This window comes from Lethenteron reissneri, chromosome 31 (assembly GCF_015708825.2).
Source record: "Lethenteron reissneri isolate LAM-NWPU_2019-01 chromosome 31, ASM1570882v1, whole genome shotgun sequence".
Lineage (NCBI taxonomy): Eukaryota > Metazoa > Chordata > Hyperoartia > Petromyzontiformes > Petromyzontidae > Lethenteron > Lethenteron reissneri.
Genome location: NC_083809.1, coordinates 4,008,027 through 4,032,682, shown reverse-complemented (window position 1 = coordinate 4,032,682; position 24,656 = coordinate 4,008,027). Strand labels below are relative to the sequence as shown.

At 46.9% G+C, this 24,656-nt stretch overlaps 1 protein-coding gene across 1 annotated transcript in view; it reads right to left on the bottom strand.

The window, feature by feature from the left end:
* The window catches only part of LOC133349684 (double-stranded RNA-specific editase 1-like), a 150,867-nt gene extending 127,036 nt beyond the window's left edge, over window positions 1–23,831 (bottom strand). The window contains exon 1 of the mRNA XM_061563332.1: window positions 23,582–23,831. The gene's annotated coding sequence lies outside the window, so the exon portion shown is untranslated. The remainder of the gene's footprint in view (window positions 1–23,581) is intronic.
* Between the last annotated feature and the right edge of the window lie 825 nt (window positions 23,832–24,656).

Here is a 24,656-nt window from a genome sequence, read left to right as displayed (position 1 = left end):
CCCCCCCCCCCCCCCTGCGCCTCCAAGGCACTGCTGTGTCATGAGATGTTGTAAAGAAGCAGATGGCCGGGGCAGTTTCAAGGCTCTTTGGGTCTCTCGTGGTGACCGCTGATATGGCCCCCAGTTAATAAATGTTTTTTTTTCCCTCTGGAGGAAACTTGCACGTTAAAATTGACTAAAGCGCAGCGGTACGGCGGTGTAGCTATCGAGTATGCAGGGGGTGCATCTACACCGGTGCCCACATGCCAGAGGGGCCCAGCTAAATACTTCAGCAAACCACCTATTATCACAGGAACAAATGCAAAAGAATAGCTCCAGCAGTGAATGGAAAATAACGGAAGTGACCGTCTCAGCTGAAAATCATTCTCAGATATTGTACGTGGTATGAAGCAATTGTTAATTATGCAAATGATCAGACCATGTTGAGATTTTATATATCGACTAGGCATAAAAAAATACGAATATGCACGTGCTCTGTAACACTTTGCAACATGTGTTTGTTCTCGGAAATATACGATTCGTGACAATGTTACCTTCCGAGCCACACCACGAGATGAAGTCACACGGCACCCGTTTTTTTAACAGTATTGCCTTGCCCAAATAGGCTTTTCCATTAAGCAATTGCTTTTATTGCCATGGTTTAGGACAGCCCTTTGATCAATTTCGCCAGTTTTCTTTTTTACAGGAAAACTCCTTAATAACGGCACAACTTGACACCAACGTTACATTTAGATTGTATTGATTTCGGCATTTCATGGATGTCCTGCGCGAATTGGAGCACCTCTGTGAAGGTAGTATCGTGATCTCAGGTTACAGATAGACCGACAGACAAAATAAAAACACATGGACAAGGCTTATACATGACCGATTTTAATCTTAGTCCGAAAGACTGATTAGCTGACCGACCCTGCTTACAAATGATCCGCGTGATGTAGTGTGTACGACCGTACTTAAGGCTTTGGCTTGTCACACTTCACTCGGTGACTTCGAATGACCTCTACTTTAATGCTCCTTACAAAGACTAACGTGCTCGGAAAATCCCCTACACAATTCCTTAACCAAGACGCCACTCTTAATGTGCACAAGACACACCCCGCCGGTGCCGTACAGAGGCAACAGCAGTGGAATTGACAAATGAGCCCCAACGCGATTTGGCTTGAGAATCGATTCACACGAATTAGTAAATAATGATAATAATAACGTCTAAAGTGCTATAACATAGCAAGTCATTATAAGCACACTGAATACGTCTAAGACTCAGGCAGCTAAAAAAGTCACACCTAAAAAAAATAGTATTATGGTCTACAGCCTTCATCAACCCGTTGTTGAACGAAGGGGTAAAGTCCTCCCCACGCTGTGTTTTGCCACCATACTTCACCACGCTATAGAGGGGGTACTCAGGACCGGTTCAAAGATTCCTCGCCTTGATTGGGAGTACAACTAAGGTGGCCGGGTTCCGAATTTCAGTACGCTTACCACCACACCACTGCTCCACCTCCGAACACGAAATAATGAATTGAAATTGGGGAAAGCGAAGGCCAATAGTTACAACGGTGACATGCGATTGTTGTAAATATAAATGTCCCATTGAGAGCCAGCTCCCAAAACACCAATAAATGTCTCGTTCACAGCTAATGGCAACCACGCTCAGTGTTCGCACAAGGTGGGGTAAGCCCAAGAGCCTGGACTCCCATGGGAACAGGGCTTGGTTGAGCTGATCCCATGCAGTTCCAGAACTGGTCCCCTGGGCCTCAAACTGAACAATAGGATTCAGAGCCAGGCTCACCCAGGAAGCAGTTGTAATGTCACGAGGTCGACGTGGAAGTGATGGACACTCGTGAAATTGCACTCATTTGAATTCCCAGGTCATATTTGTGTCAAATAAATAAAGACATTGGAAAACAAACCGAGGCTAACTCGAGTTAATCTAACCTATAGGGGTTGGCAACGTGTGGCTCTGGAGTCGTATGGGGCTATTTAAAGGCTGCCGAATTACGTTATTCGTCAAGGAGCGTCTTCTATTCACATGCATTGCGGCTCTTGAAATATTGAGGCTTTTTTACACCGATTTCGAAAAATATGGCTGTTCTTGTTATTTTGGTTGCCTACGCCTGGTCGAACCTAACCACCTTCCTGAATATTGATAAAAAAACACCTATTTTTAAAAGTCTATCCCTGACCACAATTCCCTTGCCCCTGAAGGGTACAGAGGAGGAAGTGGTGAAGATCAAGTGGTGAGAGCTGAGCCCATCAAGCTCATCAGAATATGTATTTATATACTGGAGGAATCCGATGAGCTATGAAGCACTTTAGTTTCATAGATGTCCCTGTAGTTTCACTGCATTGGGACTCATGCTCGGCCCTAGTGCCGATCATGAGCCAGTACTGACTGAGTGACTTCTGGACCACTCATAGGCCAGCTAAATCAAGTTTACCGATGGTCCAGGGAACCAAGGGCTCATTTCCGATTCCCTACGGAACTTAAGCAAGGGGAATGCGTAGAATCTTAATTTTGGAGCTTTCGTGACTGCAGGAATTATTCTTTGGTTTTTTCGGTAAAGTCACGTATAAAGATAAAATAATAAATTAAATAATAGCATACGACGTTTCGATTGCAACACAAGCAATCATCATCAGGTATAATGAAATAGCGACATAGAATCTAACCAGAAAACTATAGACAGACATATAAGCAGACAGATATCACCAAGATACATAGAGAGAGCAACACAGGTACAGAGAGGGGTGATCTCTCTGTGGGGTGGCCTTAAATAGACAGAGGGCGGCGGAGGCAGAGAGAGGGAGGGGGTAGGGAAAACATTTACATGTCAATGAGTACGAAGGGAGGGGAGTAAGGTAAGCAGGCTTAGAGGGAGACAGAACACACTAAATTAAATAACCTAGCAAAGTATCGAAATGTTATTGTAAAACGACACAGAGAGTCGGTCAACACACAATTAACGCATAGCCTGGTCGATTACGTATTTCAAAGATTGCTAAGTTAGAATTTAAGTGTAGAATTCCGCCAGAATGTCAGAGCGATAGTGAGCATTAACTCACTGACACCGTTGCTGGGGAATGAGAGATCTGTGTTTGTGCTTTTGTTTGAACGGTTGTATTTGCGTGTCGCGCACTTTTTGAGGCGTATGCTTGCGGTTGTTTGAATAGTTTGTCGCTATATAATAAGGGGCCGTCCATAAATGACGTCACGCACCTGGTGGGGGGTGGGGGGTCAGACATTTGTGACGATGTGTGACGAGGGGGGGGGGGGGGGTGAGAAATGTGACGTCACATCAAAATGCGCAACTTTAAATATATATAGACAACGCGTTCTACTTAATTAAAGACTTTAAAATAAATGTTTTCTCCTACAACATCAGAGTGCAGCGCCACATTAAATACGCACTACAATGACAATAGTTTAAAGCGATTTGAAGCATGTTTTATATATTTTTTTTGGGGGGGGGGGGCAGAGCTTTGTGACGTCATATTTGAGGGGGGGGGGAGGTCTGACTTTTTGTGACGCCGTGTGACGAGTTCAAAAATCGTCCCAAAATCGCGTGACGTCATTTATGGACGGCCCCTAAGCTGGAACTGTATAATATTAATAACATTGCTGTGCCGCGCACACTCCTATTTCTCGCGTGGCTGCCGCTAAATGCCGGGTTAATTTCACGGAGGTGGACACCGCCCGCAGCGTAGACGAGGGAGACCACCTCATCACGCGTGAAATTTGCTCTTTTCCCCGAGAAAAGAAGTGGAGCAGTGAAATTGGCGCCAAAAAAAATCGCGGAAATTTCTGTAAAAAGACACGGAAATTGGGGGCGGTGGGGGAGGAGAAACACAGACATTTAGGCATTTTTTTTGTTACAGAAATTGGCGACAAAAATCTATTCCCGAAAATTGGCGCCAAAATTACAGGGAAGTTGGAGCCGAAACCCCAGCCGATTGGCTGGTGGAGCGGGAGTCGTGACGTCATCCATAGCAACGGTTGTCCTGCCCCCCGCGGCTGTAAAATGGCTACAGACACGCGGTCAGAAATTTCACTTTTTGCACGACGCATTTCGTTCTTTGCACGACGTATTTCGTTCTTTGCACGACGTATTTCGTTCTTTGCACGACGTTTTTCGTTCTTTGCACGACGTATTTCGTTCTTTGCACGATGTTTTTTGTTCTTTGCACGACGCATTTCGTGCTTTGCACGACGCATTTCGCTCCTTGCACGACGTATTTCGTTCTTTGCATGACGCATTTCGTTCTTTGCACGACGCATTTCGCTCGTTGCACGACGCATTTCGTTCTTTGCACGACGCATTTCGTTCTTTGCACGACGCATTTCGCTCGTTGCACGGCGCATTTCGTTCTTTGCACGACGCATTTCGCTTTTTGCAAGACGCATTTCGTTCTTTGCACGACGCATTTCGCTCGTTGCACGACGCATTTCGTTCTTTGCACGACGCATTTCGCTTTTTGCACGACGTATTTCGTTCTTTGCACGACGCATTTCCGCAGCGTACGCAACTCGCTTCATGGCATGATTTATGCCTAGGCCCGCGCAGGTTTTGCTACCTTAGCTGCACAAAACCGGGACATATCGTAAGAAGAATGTCTCACAATACGGACAGGGGCCGTCCATAAATGACGTCACTCGATTTAGGACGGGTTTTTACCCCCTCCTCCCTTCGTCACACGGTGTCACAAAAAGTCAGACCCCCCTCATATATGACGTCACAAAGCTCTGCCCCCCCCCCCCCCCCAAATAAAACATGCTTCAAATCGCTTTAAACTATTGTCATTGTAGTGCGTATTTAATGTGTCGCTGCACTCTGATGTTGTCGGATAAAGCATTTAACAAAAGTCTATTTAATTACTGTACGTAGAACGCGTTGTCTATATTTATTTAAAGTTGCGCATTTTTATGTGACGTCACACTTCTCACCCCCCCCCCCTCCTCGTCACACATCGTCACAAATGTCTGACCACCCCCCCCCCCCCCAGGTGCGTCACATAATTTATGGACGGCCCTAAAGATGGGAGAACTATATGTAAGTGACAAAAAAATGCATTTAAAGTTTAGTGGCATATTCATCTGTATTCATACTGGAGGAGTCCGATGAGCTATACATTTATTTTTCACAGATGTCCACACGGGGCGAGTCAGAACGTTACAACAGATTTCCCAGAACAGCTACCTCATAAAGAGAAGAAAAAACTCAGCACATTCGTCAACAAGACATATAGAATAGGCGACGTTTCTGGCAACGGCTCATCTTCATAGCACATAAAGTTGCCATTGCCCGTAACAACGCATTTTTTCCCCTCCATTTAAGACGGCGTCATATCATCCAAATACTGTCAATATTTTTCAATTTAACAAGATCCTGGTAAAACCACGGACAGGTGCTAACCCAAGGGTCGGGCCTCGGTGGCCTCTGCTATAACCCAAACATGCAGGAAATGTTCCATCGCCTCCCAATTCTGTAATTAAGTCATTTGTGTCACGAGTTTATAACAGTTTTGCCAAATCTGAAAAGGTGTCTTGTCATGTCGAACAAAACGTAGCAAACAAACAGCACGTGGGGAAAGGCGCGGCGCATTTTGTGTTCGAACAAGTCCAACAAACCGCATTACAAACGTCAAAAAACGCCAAAAATAAATCTGTGAATGCCCCAGCCCTCCTGCTGTGCGTACACTCCAGAACATTCGAGTTATTTGATGTTTCTGACTGAGATAAGTGCGGGCTCTGCAACATTCAATATACGATATTAACTCTGCCAAAATAGCTGTATAGCCGGCAAGTGTGATGGAAGTTCACGTGAGGAGCATTGAGGGAGTAAGGAACTCCCATTTACTTGATAATAGGTCTTATGAGAAGGAATCCCATGTCCATGATACTGTAAAAAAAAGCCAGGATATACAATGGAAAAACGAATAGGCCACACTTCTAACAGAGGGAAGAACTACAAGTAAATTAATTTGAGTGTTCTTGGTTCTTTCGGTAAAGTCACGTAGAAGGGAAGTAATACATGACTTTACCGAAAGAACCAAGAAGATGATGAATCCCTGCAGTCACGAAAGCTTTAAATCGAAAATTAATTTGAGTGGTTTATTGTTATTATTGTTGTTGTTTTTACGTAACTGACAAAAACTCGGATTTCCAATAACCCGCGAGGACTTACATATTTCCTAGGATAGCTAACTCAACAAGATGATTATCCTGGGAAAACCAGAGCTGGTGGCAACCATTATTACGAGAGCTCATTTTGTAGGGATGAGAGGAGTGCTTGAATATGTTTTAGTGGATTGAAAAATAAAAGCCAACCTACTAAGGTATGCGGGTACCTTAAGCCTGAGAGCAATGGGCCATCACGTGAGATCCAAAGTTAGAATCCATATTGAAATCACCTGTGGTTAAACTTTGTTCTGAAGTGTAGCGAACTCCCTAATATGGATAAGAAGTCACTGGAAGGAATTCGATACGTAGTTATGTGATGTCTCCTTCCCCGGGCTATTATCTGACAAAAATTTGCAAATGGAAACTTTGATCTCACACAAAAATTCGACTTTGTCTCAAGGAATACCTGTAATACAGTTATAAGGATTTTCTTTGAAGATTAATACCAATGGACTTCTTTGGCAGTGGTGTACAAGCACACACTGTTAAAACCTCAGCACCACCATCATACAAAAAGCATACACAGCACACTAACATTTTGAACAATAGCCCTTCTTGGCAATGAGGTTATTTTGCTTTTATGGTGTTTCCGTGGGAAAGGGCCTGAGAGTACGGTGTGTATACCATGGCATCACATAAATATTGCAAATGTATCCCATAAAAATATTTCACTAACCCCTAGCATTCCGCACACGCATACACATGAATTAGGGGTGCAGCTGACTTTGGGCAGATATCCAAGCGCAAATAAGTTGTTGTCATTCGCGTGAGAACGTCTTGTTAAGGATTCGATATATATTTTTCCCCACGGTGTGAAGTGGGAACGCTGTGAGATCAGAAGGTGAGAGCGATATAAACCTCTGGGGTGTGGGTGGAAGAGGGATTGGCTTTGCCAACCCACTGACTCACCCTCTACTCAGCAAAACAATAAATACGGAGAGGGGCACATGCACCGGACATGACCTGTGCCTCAGTCATTTTGCCAAGAGTGAACCAACCATGTCCACTAGCCCAGGCTCACAGCACACATTTTCCTTTCCCTGAACACTGAATGCTAATTTGTAATAATTTACTGAACGTCCGCTCGTTTCCTTTCATCTTCCCTCTTCTTCCGTTTTATTTAACAAAGTTTTTTTTTATATGTATGCATGTATTTATTAATTCCTTCCTGCGCGAGGGTTATTAAGCTGCGGGAGTGTATCTGAATCAGCTCGCGTTAATTAAGGAGCGGTCACAATTTCAAGGATAACATTTGCATAATTTGTTTAAATCATGCCGCCGTAATATCCGTTGCCTTTAATGTAACGGCGTGTAATCAAATAAAAAGGGTGGCTGCTATAAGGGGTGGGCAAACAATTTCGAGCACAGCAGATTAAAAGTATCGGTGTATGCCTATGCTCAAGTATATTGCTTTAAAAATATATATAATGTACTCCGGTCACCCCGATGCCAATACACTTTTTCTAGGATTAGTGCATAAATAATATTCCCTCGTTATTCGCGAGGGATACGTTCCAGAGATGCTCGTGAACAGCAAATTTCGCGGATAATTATGTTGGCCTACAGAAGCCTAGGTTGAAACATTTTTTTATTATCTTAAATAAAAACGTAAACAAGCTATTAAATACATGAACACTATCATAACACAGTAAGGACACCACATTAAACACAAAACGCAGATCTAAAGAAATAATTAATTTAAATCTCGATTTAAAAATGCATATCTATAGTTACATCCTAATATCGGAAGGAAGAGCGTTCCAGACGGCCGCACAGGCGCATCTAAAACCGCGCAATGCAATAAATGCCTTTGTTCGAAAATATGTCACGTAACTGACGAATAAATAACATATTGCAGTTTGCCTGTTGTTTGTGTACCTTCTGTTGGCTCTCACTTGAATGTAATTTATGAATATAACTTTCCAAGGACAGTTCTGACAGCACGTCAGAGTTGCACAAAGATGAAGGCCACAATTGACAATGGTGGTGAAATTGGATTTATTTAATTCTGCTTATTTTGTCACAGCATGAAGCGTATTTCACATAAGCACTTACATTTAAGTACAGTACTGACAATGAAGAACTTACCATCACTGGTGGGTGATATATGACTTAGTCCTGGCCTTTCCTTTACCAACCATCACTGACTGGTGAAGTATTGTCAATTCCCCCATGACCAATAAGTCACGTGGTGACCTTCACGCAGCAATGGATTGACACAGGAAGGACCGTTAATCAATTAATTTCAATACGTAAGAAAGAAACGTAACAACAATAATGGCGGCACAGCTTTGTTTATAAACATTTTCTCAAAACACCTTTGACCAGCCACGGTGACGTGACTGGGATGCACAGTTCCTGGCTACAAAGAATGGCGATGGAGGGCAACACCGGACAGTGCTCGGGGAAGAGTGAGACTTGCGGTCTGACCCGACGTCAAACACACCAAACACTAAACGGAATGGAAGCTGACTCGGTTTGACGGACGCAGCGACGGACAGAGAGAAGTGGAGAGAGAGAAAGAGCACGGCAAAGGAGATATCGGCGACGATAACGGCGAGGCTCTGATGGCCCAAAGGGTCAAGGAATTGAGGAAGATGAAAATATCAGCATGATGGTAATATACAATTTAAATGCGGCCGGACATCGGCCGAGTGCCTGACTGCACAATCAGGACGCACGTCTTCTGAGCTGTCATGCTAATCGAAGCGTTGGGAGTTTGCGTGGCTGCCAAGCTCCGCGGTTGAATTCCCCATCAAAGGCATGGGGCATTGCGGCGGAGTCTGATGCAAGAAATGTCTCGTGGCCAGAGCGAGAATTCACCGCGGGACAAAACCGTTAACATTTCAGGGGGGAGAATTCCTTCAAATGTACACACGCGACAGCATGAAACAATCCGCATTTGGGATGCTGAAACAGCCTTGAGTCGTGGCAATTCCCAAATTGCAATGCTGGACATTTTGTATGCATGTGTCCTATGAAACTGAATTATATGCACTTATATGTGTAATAAAGAATGATGATGTGTCTATTTTACGAGCGGGGATGTTTTTTGTTGTTGCTTTATATTTTCTGGGAAATAGTTGCAAAGTGAATACATAATGCGTTTGGAGGCACTCTTAGGAATGATGCTTTCTAAATTCCACATACAGTTGTACACTCGACAATGAAACAAAAACCATGTCTTTGTGTAATCGCCAATGCAGCTAATACATTATTTCAGCATTTTGACTGTTTAAGTTGAAGCATAACCTTTGTCAACTGTACGAGTGGGAACTTAATGGCTTCGCATTGTATTTCAAGTTTTAAAAATATTGTATTGCACATTTATAAAGGCCATGCATGTTGAGTTTTTTTCCCTTTAATGTATTCACGTTACTAATTATCATCGTTTACTCCTTTCTAATAAACTGAAACTAAACTATGTTTTATGTTACCAGGTAATGTTCACTGAGCTATATAGCTCTTTTTCCGAAGCGACCTGGCCACAAATGATAGTTCAACCAAGTGGCTTATCTTGTGAAAATTAATAGCAGCCAAATATTCCATCGCAAAGCTGACTTGTTCTACAAATGAGCTACAACCTACCGACCTACCTAAACCATTACAGATTTAGACATTCTTTCAAGAATGTGGCTCCTGTCAAACCAAAAATGTTGATTTTCTCCAGGCACTCTGGTATTATTTCACATGCAAACACACTGAGAATCAGAGGTGCAGTATTTTCCAAGGAGCCTTGAAGCTCAGTGAGGCTCTCTGGGTAAACTAGCGAATTAATTTATAAACAAAAATCATCGTATCCGGCAAAGGTCACCGTTTACACTCTGTGCGCTCCGTGTAACCAAATAAATGCGATTGACAATTTTTAAGATTTATTTTCTAATTAATATTTGTTTATGCAGTCAAGGAGTGATTAGAAGGATAACCTTTGAAAATCAAACTCCTCACTTGACATAATCTTTGCGTGGCCTATGGGCACGAACTGCGAGTCTCAGGGACACTGGCTCTGATCGCGAATAGGAATCCTACCTTCCTTGAGCCATATAAGTGACCTCGCAAGAAATAATACTCGCAGGAGTACACGATGTAACAGGGATGAGACGTTTTGTACAACCCCACGAAATAATTACACTGTGTAACACAATTTTTGTCTCTGGGTAGTAAGTGCAATTTCCTAATTGCTTATGCCTAGAACGTATAGAAAAGAGCTATTCCCCACAAACTTTGCTGTTGTGACCAGGATAGTGATATTTTGAAATTACCTATTTTCAATGAGAAAATGGGCGAATTTGTGTCTTTTCGTTCACGTAAATTAAGAAAAAACAACATGTGAATTAAAATTAACATTATTTATACTAAAGTAATACAAAAATGACTACAAAAGATTTAGAAGTGAGTAGTTTTTCTAGATTTACGATTATACTGTAAATCACTTTCACGAATCAACCCCCAAATGTAGTCTCCCATCATGTTCTCGTGATACTGTCCTTGATAGCGCTGTTCAAAGTCCAGTGTATCCTGGTGGAAGCGCTCACCTTGCTCCTCTGAGTACGCTCCCATGTTCTCCTTGAATTTATCAAGATGAGCATCAAGGATGTGGACTTTGAGGGACATCCTACAGCCTACTGTGCCGTAGTCTCAACCAGCTCCACATAGTTTTCGGCCTTGTGATTGCCCAGGAAGCCACGAACCACTGTGACAAAGCTGTCCCAGGCCGCTTTCTTCTTACTAGTGAGCTTCTTGGGGAATTCATTGCACTCCAGGATTTTCTTTACCTGTGGTCCGACGAAGACACCGGCTTTGACCTTTGCCTCAGACAGCTTAGGAAAGAAGTCTTGACGGTACTTGAAGGCTGCTGACTCATCTACAGCTCTGACACATTGTTTCATAAGGCTCAATTTGATGTGCAGTGGTGGCTCCCACTTTAAGTTGTTCCTTCCCACAGAGAACTCGGTCCACTGTGGCCAGTCCCGCCTGTAGTAGTGCGCCTTGGTGTCCCTGCTGTCCCAAAGGCAAAGATAGCAGGGAAAATTGATGAAACCGCCTTGGAGACCCATCAGGAATTCCACCATTTTGAAGTCTCCGATGACCTCCCATCCGTACTCATCATACTTCAAGGCGTCCAGCAAGGTCTTGATGCTGTTGTAATCCTCTTAGGTGCACCAAGTGAGCCAGGGGAAGAGACGGGTACTTTTTACCCATTATGGAGCAACACGGCTTTGAGGCTCCTGGATGAGCTGTCAATGACGAGGCGCCACTCATTCTGGTTACAGGCGATTCCGATTGCCTCGAAAAGACTGGTCACATTGTGGCAGAAGCAGAGCCCATCTTGACAGGTGAAGAAGCTGCCAAAAGGTTGGTGATGCATCCTCTGATCTGCGACTTGCACACTTTCATCCAACAAGTTCCACTGCTTGAGCCTAGACATCAAAAGCTCGCCATTAGACTTGGTGAGACCATGATCTCTGATCAAGTCGTTGAGGTATTTTTGGTTGGGGTAGTATTGGTTTCTCTCCTCAGCTCCACCCTTTAAATTGTCATCTTGATCTACAACGTCTTCCTCACTATCTGACTTGCTGCTCTCTTCTAAAAACGGCTGCTCTCTCTCCGGAGGAGTGGGTACGGGGAGCTCATGGCAGTGTGGCATGGATGAAGGAAGGTCCAGATACTTGATAGCAGGTGCATTCTTGCCAGTCCGACGTTTGGAAGGGTCCACCATGCAGAAGTAGCAATTGTTGAGTGGTCAGTGGGTTCCCACCAAATTCCTGGGATAGCGAACTTCATGGCTCTCTTTTCTCCTCTGTACCATCCTACAAAAATAAATTTATTTCACCCATGACTAATTTGTAAGAGATTCTCACAACATTTTTAATATATGATGTATTTTTCAATAACATTGAAAACTATAAAACTTTTCCAAGAAAAGTTTTTTTGAACAAATTTTATAACATAAAATTGCGAGCAACAATTGTCCATCTTACCCTCTAGAGTTTTTTTGCATTGTTCGCAGGTGAAATGAGGTTCCCACGGTTTATCTTGTCCCCGACAGGCATGCCGAAATATGCCTTGTAGGCCTCACACATCTTAGCAGATGCTTCCACATAGTACTACATTGGCCGCAGACATTGCAAAATGCGTCTGCCGGATGCTTGCAGCCTTTTGATGCCGTCTCAGAAAAATGCAGATATGTATCCACTTTGGCAGCTGGAATTAAACTGAACTAGTGGGCTTAAGGCTCCTCTATTTATACTACTATTTATATTACTGGAAAATTCTAGAATATTCTAGAAGTTACTCCAAGTTTACTCAGCACTGAATCTATCTGGAATGTTTTGGAAAATAGGTAAATTAAAAAATATCACTGTCCTGGTCACAAAAGCAAATGTTGTGGGGAATAATAGCCATTTGCTGTACTGTTGAGGCATAATCAATTAGGAAATAACACTTACTACCCAGGAACAAAAATAAAATAAACAATTATTTCACCCATGGCTAATGTTACACAGTGTGGGGTTACAATATATACAATATATAGTTATTACGCAAGGTACCACACCGCAGCTGGTGTCAACTAAATAAAATGTAACAGTCTACATTTATTTAGATTAAATTATCGCAGCTGGTGATTTCGTGTACTTGAGATGGGTTTCGTCTCGGCGGGTGAGAAGGTTTTTTTTTTGTTTAAAGCCTTAAGTCGTCTGTGCCGACACCTTCACTCGCACCCTAGGAGGCAACGTGAAGAAGGCTGTTGAACCAGATTTGCCCCAGGGTTCAAACCCAGGATCATAGAGTGACTGGGCTCACTACTCTGGCAATGATTATGTGAGTGAAGTGGCCACCATTGTTACGAGATATATTCAACCGGAAAGAAAAGAAAAACCTGAAAAAGAAACGAGATTACAGAGCACAAGGAGAAAGCGCGGTAAATAGAACATTTTTACACACAAAGGGATTTTTTGTCTACTATGGCAAAAAGAGCACTTTTATACTACTTTCATGAATTGGCTTTTTAAAAAGCTTTTCATATGATTGAGCCCCATGCCAATGGCAAAGTCAGCCCTGACATTGTTCTAAAAACTATGTTACTTTCTGCGGGGAAATTTTTAGAAAAAAAGCGCCTTTGTAGTATAGCGCAACCGCTTTCAAAATGCTAATTTCACATGCAAACCCTCACCCTCCCCTTCCCCCCCCAAAAAAAAAAAATGCCTTACACATTTATAATTGGTAGTTTAGCGTAGGTCAAGAAACGCATGTATTACCTTCATTTTACATTATTTACGAGCCGTAGGTTTCCGTCGCAGACGTAGATGGTTGAATGAAAAGGTTACCCTTGTCACGCTTGGAATTCACGCGTGCGTTCAGGACACAGGGAGTCGAAAACTCAAAAAACGCCGTAGCCGCTGTTTGCTGCAATTACTGCATTTCTCTTATCAAGGGAAGCAGGCGACAATGTGCGCGGTTGCTTTCGTCCGGCGGTGTGCTTTATTCCGTGAACACAAAATCCCAGCGATTTGAGCAAACAGCGCCTCTGTGTCCACATGCCACTAAACTATGTAACACGCGTAGCACAAATTGTGCATGAAATTCGTGCATTCGCGCAGGAGACGGCGGGTTGATGTGCGCCAATTTTTGCCGCTGCTCACTCAGCCCGTAGGTCCGTACTCGAACGTGAAAATCCACGGTATCATTTGTCCCGTACGTCTCGGCGCGACTCGACGGCCCCGCGATGCACTCCGTGTGCTCGCCGATGAGAAAGACTACAACGATGAAGGTGCTCACGCCGCCGCTGCTGCCCGAAGGGTCTACCACTAAAAGGGAGTGCGAGAGAGGTCCTCGAAATGCTTAATTTGTCCTCTTCGTCACCGCTGGCCACACGTCTTGGAAGATCTGGGAGTAGCCGAACACTCTGCCCCGCCACTCCCGGACCTGCCAATCAACTATTTGCGGTGCATCCATTTATACTGCTGGATGAAACAGACGCGGGGCGAGTGACGAAACCTGTCCTATTATTTCACAACTGTCGCGCCGACAAATCGAACCGAACTTTGGCATGCAAGGCCAGTGTGCTCGCCGATACACCGTGGTGGTGGTGTCCCAAGACATTATGCAGCATGCAGGCAAGCCTGGTTCGATGCCCAAAGGCTAATTATCGAGGTCTCCTGTGAATAGGCAATAGTGAATCTCGGTAACCTGTCACCTGGTTAAATAATGGGGAATCAATCATTAAATGCATAATATATGCAGAAGATATAACATATTAATTAAACAGCCCTTTGCAATCTGCTGGTTGGATGAAGACTCCTCCCTCCTCCTCCTCCCTCTTTCCTTCTCCTCCTTTCTCCTCCTCCTCCTTAATAAATGCATATCGCGGACAACCCCAAAATTGCAAATGACTAATTCTGTTATTAATATTTAAATGTATCCTTCTGAACTGATCCTTAATTATTTTTCTATGTCATGCAAGGTCTATATGGCGCACGAGGTGATGGTGGGAACAGCACCATGCCTGGCCATCTTTTTCTCCCCAGTGCTCATTTGAGGCTGAGGTGACTTAAGAGATGGCCAGAACCAGTTCAGATAATCACTACTGATGTTATCTGTGGCTGTGAATCACGCCCAGGTCACTGGCTTCGTAGCACAGTGCACGAACCACTGTGCTGATTCACACACCACGCGTGCATGGACACACAGACAAAGACCCCCCGTATAGCCTCAAGAGACTTTTGTGGCAAGTGCTGTTAGCAATCACCTATGAAGGCCGGCACGGCACACGAGGGGGTGGGTGGCCAACACCACGCCCGGCCGCCTTTGTCTCCCCAGTGGCGATGTTTACACATCGCACCAGGCAGGTATTCATTTGAGGTTGAGTCGACCTAGGGGAGGCCCAGGACCGGTTCAGACAATCATCACTGGTGTTGGCCGTGAGCGGGAATCGAACTCGGGTGGCCGGGTTCGTAGCGCAGCGTACTAGGCGCGACACCACTGTCCCCCCCCCCCCCCCACACGCATGCACAAACAACACACACACACAATATTTCCCCTTAATTTTAAAAGCGCTTATCCGAAGCTCCTTTCAATCACTTATCGAGGCAAAGACGGAAAATCATTTTCCAGCACAATATTGTGACATATCCGTCGACACTTGTCGGAGAACGCCGCCGTAATAAAAAAAAAAAAGTGCAAAAATGAAGAGCTTTTGTTCATCGCCCGTGAGACCACCGCAACGGCATCGCCGGCACGGGGCTTCCACGTGTCGAGCGACGTTTCGCAGCTCTCGCCTTCTCAAGCCAGAGCGATCACTCTACGTTATTCATCAATTTCAGAGTTAAAAAGCAACCTCCGGTCGGAAAGCCACCGGACAAAAAAAAAGAAAGAACGATCACAGGTCACGCGCGCGCGTGCGCATGGCTTCGCCGTAATTACAGCAGCAAGTGTGTTTTGTATGGTCCAGACCCGTGCGATGAACGTTAATAAATCGTGCAAAATGTGCAAGCGACGTTTTTTTTATGCCAGGTAGAAATTACTTTGCTAACGCGATTGTATATTTAAGCATTTCAGAGCACGAGACGAGGCCACGGCAAAGCTGCACACCCTGGGGTGGCCGGGTTGGCCATAGCGGCTGCCACTTGGCCATTTTGCACCCAGTTGGATGACCTATTCCGAGCTGCGAGATGCTCAGTGAATTTTTGAATGATTTTCCCAAGACATCGAAACTGCACGCCATCAAGTGTGGGAGTGGGCATTGATGAGAACCTGTGACATCGTTTGCAAAAGTAGGCCATTGCACGATCTTTCATAGCACAGAAACGTTAATGATGACATTGCAAGTACAGTTTTTTTTTTTTAAATGAAAGCATCGTAAAGGAGGTTGATGATTGGTAATTCAGAAATGGTAGCCCTTTACAGAGAAACATGGAACCATAAGGCATGACAAAGTGGGCTTCATAGCCCTGTGACATTGGCTCCGGTAATCTATTTTGTATTGTTTAAGAGTAAAAATGTGACATTCATCTATGATGCCAGCGCAGGTAGTTTGGGGAGAATGAATGCAGCAGAAAGGAACTTAATTGGTGATTCTCAAATGGTAGCTCTTAAGAGAGAATAATGGAACGATAAAGCATAATAGAGACCGAATCCTACGCTTGGTGGATGATCTCTGTAGCGAAAAATAACGTGTCCCGGGAATCAATCCATGCTTAAGACGAATAGGAGGAAGCTCCGGATGTTACGCTGTACTTGAATGAGTAACATTGCCCTGGTCGGGATGGAAGAAGGGAAAAGCTCCTGACGCAAATGGAACACTGTGGACATTTCCACGCCATGGCGCGGAAATTAAAAAAAACTTTCAATCGGTGCATATCACCTGGAAAACACGGACACACACAAATACACGCACACTTAATGGGAGTGTGAAAGTTGAAGAGTGTGCAACGCATCGTGTATAGATGTGGAAGCATGGAATTGCACCAAGCGCCACAGTTATATATATAGTTATAATAATAAAACCCGAAATCGGAGAACACATGCAGATTAGAGACATGATGTTGACTTTTATGAGATGTTAAGTGAACTTGGGCAGGACACATTTTCCTTGAACGAATGGTGGCCGGCGGGTAAGACTGCCGGCAGAAGGGCAGTGCCCGTGGTTCTGATTCATCACAGAGTTGGAGAGATTGAATCTTTCATCGACAGACCGAGGGACGGTGACGACTTGTTGATGCCTCCATTTAGCAGCGGGTAGATCGTGACTGATGATGATCTAAAGTAATGTTTTTTTTGTAACCAAAAAAACCCCCAATACGTCTCTGTATTTGAGTAGAATTCCATGTCCTCATAATAAGGGATGCGTGCACCTGCTTGGACACACACTTATTTAAATCAACGAGATTAAGAACGCTTATACTAGTTCTTCCATATGGTATGGAGAAAATAGTAATTTAATATGTGTATATCGAGGTTGTTATGGGATTCAGTGGCCTCTGTGAAGGTTTTGGTGGATGTTGGTGATTTAGTCCAAATATCGGAGGCGCGGGCAGTGTGAGTTCAGTGATCCGTGGTCTGTGAATCGGAGGTGCGGGCAATGCGAGCGGTGTTGTTGTGTTAAGAGCTTCAGCCCTGTCCCAGAAGGGGGACCAGGATTGAGGCATGACATTGGAGGGGGGGGGGGGTCTTTGAGAGCTCCTCGTGAATATGAAGCTCCAGGTTGTCCATTATGCGCTGGTTACATCTGGCAGGTTGCTAACTGCCAATCTGCGTGCCTTCCTGCATTGGCCCCCCAATGTGGATGGGTGGCTACGGGCCCCCCAGTGTGGGTAGGTGGCTACGGGGCCTCCCAGTGTGGATGGGTGGCTACGGGGCCTCCCAGTGTGGATGGGTGGCTACGGGGCCTCCCAGTGTGGATGGGTGGCTACGGGGCCTCCCAATGTGGATGGGTGGCTACGGGGCCTCCCAGTGTGGATGGGTGGCTACGGGGCCTCCCAATGTGGATGGGTGGCTACGGGGCCTCCCAGTGTGGGTGGGTGGCTACGGGGCCTCCCAGTGTGGATGGGTGGCTACGGGGCCTCCCAGTGTGGATGGGTGGCTACGGGGCCTCCCAGTGTGGATGGGTGGCTACGGGGCCTCCCAATGTGGGTGGGTGGCTATGGGGCCTCCCAATGTGGATGGGTGGCTGCGGGCCTCCCAATGTGGATGGGTGGCTACGGGGCCTCCCAATGTGGATGGGTGGCTACGGGCTTCCCAGTGTGGATGGGTGGCTACGGGGCTTCCCAGTGTGGATGGGTGGCTACGGGGCCTCCCAATGTGGATGGGTGGCTATGGGGCCTCCCAGTGTGGATGGGTGGCTACGGGGCCTCCCAGTGTGGGTGGGTGGTTACGGGGCCTCCCAGTGTGGATGGGTGGCTACGGGGCCTCCCAGTGTGGATGGGTGGCTACGGGGCCTCCCAGTGTGGATGGGTGGCTACGGGGCCTCCCAGTGTGGATGGGTGGCTACGGGGCCTCCCAGTGTGGGTGGGTGGCTACGGGGCCTCCCAATGTGGATGGGTGGCTACGGGGCCTCCCAATGTGGATGGGTGGCTACGGGGCCTCCCAATGTGGATGGGTGGCTACGGGGCCTCCCAATGTGGATGGGTGGCTATGGGGCCTCCCAGTGTGGGTGGGTGGCTACGGGGCCTCCCAGTGTGGATGGGTGGCTACGGGGCCTCCCAGTGTGGGTGGGTGGCTACGGGGCCTCCCAGTGTGGATGGGTGGTTACGGGGCCTCCCAGTGTGGGTGGGTGGTTACGGGGCCTCCCAATGTGGATGGGTGGTTACGGGAGCCTCCCAGTGTGGATGGGTGGTTACGGGGCCTCCCAATGTGGATGGGTGGCTACGGGGCCTCCCAATGTGGATGGGTGGCTACGGGGCCTCCCAATGTGGATGGGTGGCTATGGGGCCTCCCAGTGTGGGTGGGTGGCTACGGGGCCTCCCAGTGTGGATGGGTGGCTACGGGGCCTCCCAGTGTGGGTGGGTGGCTACGGGGCCTCCCAGTGTGGATGGGTGGTTACGGGGCCTCCCAGTGTGGGTGGGTGGTTACGGGGCCTCCCAATGTGGATGGGTGGTTACGGGAGCCTCCCAGTGTGGCCAACCGTTTCAGCGAGGGGTCGATTCGAACGCCACCCCGCTTAGCGGTGCGCATTGCGTATCGGTCTCGGAGCTGACTCGAGTTCAGGCCGGTAAAAGGTTTCGCGGGCTCTAGCGGTGACTTGTCTGCTGTTGGGTTAAGAGGGGGAGGGAGGTGAGGCACGGGGGGGGGGGGGGTCGGTCAAGGGTGCCGCACAATGAAAAGGGCATTCAAACTGCCACCGCCTTGTCAGACATCACGACGGGAACGAGAGGGAACGCAGCGCCGTAAAACATTCCCGCTGAGAGAGAGAAAGAGACCTCCGATATATATTTTTTTACGTTCGCCGCACGCGTGTCGATGAAAAATAGCGTGACGTCGGTTATTAATTGGCATTACTTACTAAATGACCAAATTAATTACACCGATGTCGCAAATAATTGATCAAATGAAAGCGTGTAACACTTTCGCGCGATGATTCTTATTTTTTGTTATCACCCCCCCCCCCCCGTTAGGCCGCCAAGTCGGGGGTGTGTACATTTGACCGAGGCAATGTGCTCAGCTCCAAAGAAAAACTTCGACCTACCCCCCCCACCCCCCACACAAACTAATCGCCAATCAATCAAGAGATAGGAGAACTCTTCTTGAAAAAAAAAGTCATGCACGTTTCATTCGGGGGGCAACAAAGGGAAGAGGAGAAAAAAAAGCGGAGAAGACAGACAGAGTCATCATTAAACACTCATATGTCAGCACCCGCCTCCCAACCCGTGATGAACTCTGAAAGAAAATCAATTTTGCCCAGACTCGCGAGACGGCTGTAAAACCAACATTGTGGTTGACCTTCACTCGCGAAGGACACAAAGCGAGAAGAAGGAGTAGGAGACAAAAAAGTATTATTTCTTAATGAAATCAGCACTGTTTATATCTTGGCACCACTGGGGCTCTGCCACAGAATACCGACGACGAGCACGTTCACCTCAATTCAATTAGCAAGCGGACGAACGCCAACGCAAGGTGGCACGCAGGATGGAGGTTCGCGCTATACGCTGCACTACGAACCCCGGCGACATCGGGTTCGAGTCCCTGCTCACGGCCACCAACACCGATGACGATTATCTCAACCGGTCCTGGACCTCCCCGAGGTCGACTCAGCCCCAAACGAGTACCAGGCGCGGTGTGTAAACATCGCCACTGGGGAGACAAATGTTGCTGGGCGTGGTGCTGGCCACCCAACCCCTCGTGTGCCGTACCGGCCTTCGTAGGTGCTACTCGCGCACAGCACTGGCCCCAACAGTCCGTTAAAGGATCTACGAGGAATCTGTCTTTGGTTGGTGGCATTACGTGTGGGGTAAGGGTGCAATATGCCACGAGGAGCATGGTGTGTGCTGGCACTGGGCACGGCGTTTCAGAGGGGCCTTTCTTCGACGGGGAGGGGCAGCTTGGTGTGGAGGGGAGAGTACCGTGGGCTGGGTGGTGGGTTTCTGTGTGCCTGGGAGCATTCGGTGTAATGCGTATTGTGGGCGAGGGCGGTATGACAGGCATGGCATGGTGTGCCAGGTAGATCTCCGTGTGCCAGGGCATGGTCCAGTGTGCCTGGAATTGTCTCAGTGTGCTGCGGCAAACGTTGTGCGGCAGGGAAGGCTCAGGGTGCTGAGTGCTGTGTGCCAGGGTAGACGGGCGTGGTGTAGCAGAGAAGGCACCGTGTGACAGGGAAAAGGCAGGATTTGATGTGCCAAGAAGGGCTCTATGTGCTCGGGTGAGTGCTGTGTGCCGCGGAGAGGGTCCGCTGTGCCAACGAGAGACATTTGTTGCCACGGTTGTGCGGCGGAGATTGCTTTGCGCCAGAAAGGGTGCGGCCTGCAGTCGGTTGGACAGGGAAATTGGGCTTTCGCTTGGTCAGCCGGATCTGGAGTTAGGCTGTCTCATACTGGACACGACTTCAGGAGGGAGCCACGTGGTTCAGAGGTCAGAACACTGGGGCCGGCACTGCTGAGATGATGCTGTGTTAAAGTCACCTGTGATTGAATTGAGTTGTCAAGTGCAGTGAGTCGATGATTTTCACCTGGCCACCAATGATTGTACAAAAATAAAACCATTACGGTTTTTTTTTCTCTTTCTCGGTTTGAATGCCATGCGAAGGAACAGTTTTCTATAGCGGTGGGGGTGTGTGGGGAAGCTTGCTTCGTAGTGTGGACGTATGAAAGGTGACTAAAAGGGAGCGTGGAAGTGAAATCTTCCTTCAACGGGCAGCTCTGCGCTGCAAGAGTTATGGACACTTCGTCTCCCCGACGTGATGCTGATAAAAATGTGCCCGAATAAAAATGTTCTATGTATATATTTAAAAAAAAACTGACATTCAATCAGCCGTTTCATCTCCGTTAAGCGGCTTACGTGCGTAAATTCTCCGTTGCTCGCTGACCCAGGCCAACTAAGCCAACGATGGTACAGGCGTCAAGGCGTGATGTGCCACGTTAATTACATTCATGGTGATATCTAAGATTCCACAAGCCAGTTTACAACAGTTAGCATTTCATTACCAGTGTTATGGTCCACTATGTGTAATCTCACTTGCGTAATTTTCAGGAAATTGTCAGCCATTGGGATGTTTTGGCCAATACCAGTAACATTCATACTCTTTGGTTCTTTCGGTAAAGTCACTTAGGTTAAAAAAATAAGAATAAAAAAAATAGAAATAACTAAATTAAATCACGAGTTACCAGTTACATTGTATGTCATTAGCTTTTGCAGGAAATCGCAGAATCTGGAGGAAACGCATGCAGAACAGGGTGAGAACGTAGAAACTCCACACAGAAAGGAGCCAGAGTCAAGACACCGACCAGGGCAAGTTCTTGCTGCGAGGCACAGGTGTTACACAGCGCTTGCACTACCTTGCCACCAACAACGCCACGATGCTGTAATAACGAAGGCGCATCTGGGTGGTGTAGCGTCTGTGAGTGGCGCCCCGTGTGTGTGTGAGAGAGCCCCCACCCCCCCTCCCTCGCACTCGCAATCCCCCGCCAGCTCGCATTCGGTATTCTACTCACAGACCGCGACAGCATCACGCGCCGTGCGATGTATCCCATTTGTGCCAATATAAGGCAAAGCATATCGAATAAGGAATACATAGAAACAAAGACAAAGATCCCCCGTATGGTCTTCACAGACTGTTGGGGCGAGTGCTATTAGCGAGTCGCGCCTATGAAGGCCAGTACGGCACACGAGGGGGTGGGTGGCCAACACCACGCCCGGCCGCCTTTGTCTCCCCAGTGGCGATGATTACACACCGCACCAGGTACCTAGGGTAGGCCCATGGCCGGATTGGATAATCGTCACTGGTGTTGGCCGTGAGCGGGAATCGAACTCGAGTAGCCGGGTCCGTAGTGCAGGACGCTAACCGCTACACCACCGCTCCCCCCCCCCCACACATGCACATAGATAGAAACAAATGGACAGACATTAGGATCACCTGAATAAACTGGGAAACAAGAGATCCCAAGAGAGGAGGCAGTCGTTGCGTAAATGTAAAGGTCCATTCTCACGCAATGCACGAGGGAACGTTTTCATGAAGGGTGATTACACAAGAGAGGTAGGCCAAGGATTGGGGATGCTGGAGGAGCTAAAGGAAGGGGTCGTTGGTGCAAATGAAGAGGAGGGCTGAGAATCAAGAGAAAGATAGAGAAGTTGGTAGCCAGCCAGAAAAACGGTGCAGCCCTACAAATGCTCGCTCGAACCAAAAACGATGAAAATAGAACAAATACAATTTTTTTCTTGATTTGAAGCTTTCGTGATTGCAGAAAATCCATACTCTTTGGTTCTTTCGGTAAAGTCACGTAGGTATAAAATACAAATAAATCACGACGTTTAAACAAAAAAACCTTTTAAAACAGTCTGCATCAGCAGCAGACCATGCTTTCCCACCTGACGATGGACGCTTGTGTTGTGCCAGAAACGTCGTAATCTATTTTATTTTATTTTATACCTACGTGACTTTACCGAAAGAACCAAAGAGTATGAATTCCTGCAGTCACGAAAGCTTCAAATCAAGATTGATACTCTGATAATAAATGCATTGTCTTTGAAACTGATTGGTCCACACCAGAGACAGCTTTCTTTTGAGCCTCGACTCAAACGGTGTTAAACCAGAGGACGCCAAAAGGCGTACAGCTTTTCAAAAAAATCCTTTAAATGTCCGGATCCTTGAAATGTCCGTAGACAGCAGTCGCTAGGGATGCATCACAAAGCATTGCCGAGCAAATATTGGAGCTGAACCACCGTGGCACCCGTAATGTCCCATAGCTCAGGGGGTAAAGCATGTCTCTGTGTACCGCAGTGGTCCATGATACCCCACGCCGCACAGACACGCACGGTGTGCGGTGGCAGCGTGAGCGTGGGCGCCCAGGGATTTATAGCCAATATCCTCTTTTAGCATTGCTACTAAATTACACTAATACCGATGTTTCACAAAACTGCCCTTCTCACAGTTAACGGCTCACCCCTGTTGAAAGGTTACAGTTTGAAGCATTGATATTGTGTTTTCCTAAATGCATTTTGGCAGTTTAATGAGCACGAGATGAGTTTGTTTTATACGCTGCATAAGCCAACACAGCCAGCAACAGTTTCATATGTATATATTCACACAGTGCGTGTGTGCAAGATAGGAGTTTAGTGGTTTTGTTCAACTTCTTTTGCACCGTACGTAGCCAACCGTGCTAATCGAACCCGGCAACCCGAGTTCGATTCCCACTCACGGCCACCAACAGCAGCGAAGATGATCCGAAGCGGTCCTGGGCCTCAGCCGTCAATGCGTACCTGGCGCGGTGTGTCGTTAACTTCGCCACTGGGGAAACAAAGTCGGCCAGGGGTGGCACTGGCCAACCTGCCCGCTTCGTCTGCCGTGCCGCCCTTCTTCGTAAGGATGTTTTGTGCCTTGTCCTTGTCACATATGAGAGAGAGAGATGGAAATAAATTGGGACGTAGTTGAACTCTGTGACGTCAGGAGACAAATGCAGAGACAGCGATCCTTTTACTGGTAGGAACTTCCTGGTTACACCAGCCCATAGGGGATTATTGTGTCCGTCCGTCCGTCGTGCATCCAAAAATGGGAGGGGTGGGACTGGGTGGAGAGGGGAGGGTGGGAAGGGTGGGGAGGGGCTGGGTGAGGAGGGTGGGGCTGGCTGGGGGGTGGGAGGGGTCGGGCTGGGTGGGGAGGGGCTGGTCTCTCCGTGGTGCCCTTATAAAATTCAACGTTTAACCTACTCACGCCGGCTTGTGCCCGCCCTCACAGTCGCCCATATTTGCGGAATACACCACGCCGCCGTTGACCCTGGCCATTGACCGAGCAACCCAACGTTCCTACCAGCTTCCTCTGCAGGAATGTGTTAAACTGAGGCAAACTTCTCTATTAGGGAGAGTCTGCAGTCATACTTATGGAGAAGTGTGAGTTTGTCTGGGAATGAAACACAGAGTTTAAGGACTCAAGAGTTGCCCAAGTGACAGAAAGGCTTTTTGAACCTGCTAGAAGTTGAAATAAAACAAATCACACGGGCACTCCAACAACAAACAAACTATGGTTTGAGAACGAAACTCGGTGTTTGAAAACTCAAAAAATTGGCCAGCTTCTGATTGAGGGAAGAACGCACCACAGCATTTTAAAGGGAGAGTTCAGTGCCAATGTTGATTAAAGGGTCAGAGACGGGAGGATGATTTGGTAAATTTCGCTTAGAAGTAAGGAACAAATAGCCAGGACATTGATTGCAGCTCACATCCATCCAAACAAAGAATGCTATACAAATACATGGATGAGCCCAAACGGATAAATACAAAAATACATTGACTTGATGATAATATACACAGTATGATTTTGTGGATGGAGCAATGGTGGTGG